Source organism: Elephantulus edwardii, unplaced genomic scaffold (assembly GCF_000299155.1).
Source record: "Elephantulus edwardii isolate Elephantulus edwardi_28Jun2011 unplaced genomic scaffold, EleEdw1.0 scaffold00549, whole genome shotgun sequence".
NCBI lineage: Eukaryota > Metazoa > Chordata > Mammalia > Macroscelidea > Macroscelididae > Elephantulus > Elephantulus edwardii.
This window is the reverse complement of record NW_006400299.1, coordinates 26,004-27,032: the sequence shown is the minus strand read 5'-3', so window position 1 is coordinate 27,032 and position 1,029 is coordinate 26,004.

Sequence of the window (1,029 nt, the reverse complement as noted above, 5' to 3'; positions counted from 1 at the left end):
GACTGGGGTAATCGGGATGGATGTGTCAGAGGCAGTGAGATTGGCACAGGGTAGAGCAGGGTTTAGGGCTGTTGTACATAGGGTCGCTATGAGTCGTAAGCGACTCGACGGCACATAACAACAACAAATACTTATATGTATAAATGTGTTTAGTATTGGTTGTATATTTATACTATATAGTACATATTTAATATGTATATAATAAACTTACAAGAGTCGGGAGAGTATATGAGGAATTCCATATTCCCATTAGGAATCAATAGGAATCCATTTTTGTTGTTAGATGATGTCAAGTCAGCCCTGATTCAAAACAAACCCTGGCCCAGAGAAATCATACACTTTCTGATTCTGTGCTATCCTCTCAGTTGCTGCTCTCTAATTTTTTACCCTAAAAGTACCACTATGTGGCACTCTTTTTTGTTTTTATTTCTCATATATTCCTGTTCCCAAATCTGAATTATAAACTATGCTTTCTATCAGTCTGTACTCTGTCAATCACAACCAAATATACTTTGTACTATAGATGAGCTCTGGTGGCTCAGCAGTTAAGAAGCTGTGCTGCAATCCCAAAAGCACACAGATCAAATCCACCAATCCCGGGAGAAGGTTTGTCAGTCTTGTCCTGTGCTGTTAACTGCCTCTAAGAACCCTGAAGAGGATCAGCTATGAGTTGGTTCCAATGTAACTGCACACCACCACAACCAAAACATGGATAAGCCAGAGTTTTAATGGAGGAAAAATGACTTGGGTGGAAACTAAGTTGTATTCACATATTGTCTGCTGAGAGTAAAGAATAAAGAAAGAGACAGGACACCAAGCATTGAGGAGAAAGAGAGAACCTGAAGCAGGGGTCAAACAGCTGAAAGAACTGAAGTGCCAAACCCAGCTTCCCTGTTTTTTGGTTTTTTTTTTTAAATTGCCAGGGAGGAAATCGCAAAGAGAATTCCATAAAAATGAAGCTAAATTCTTTCTACGGAAACCCTTCTGCTTGACTCAGGAGGGAGAGGTCACCAAATACAATCCAAGAAT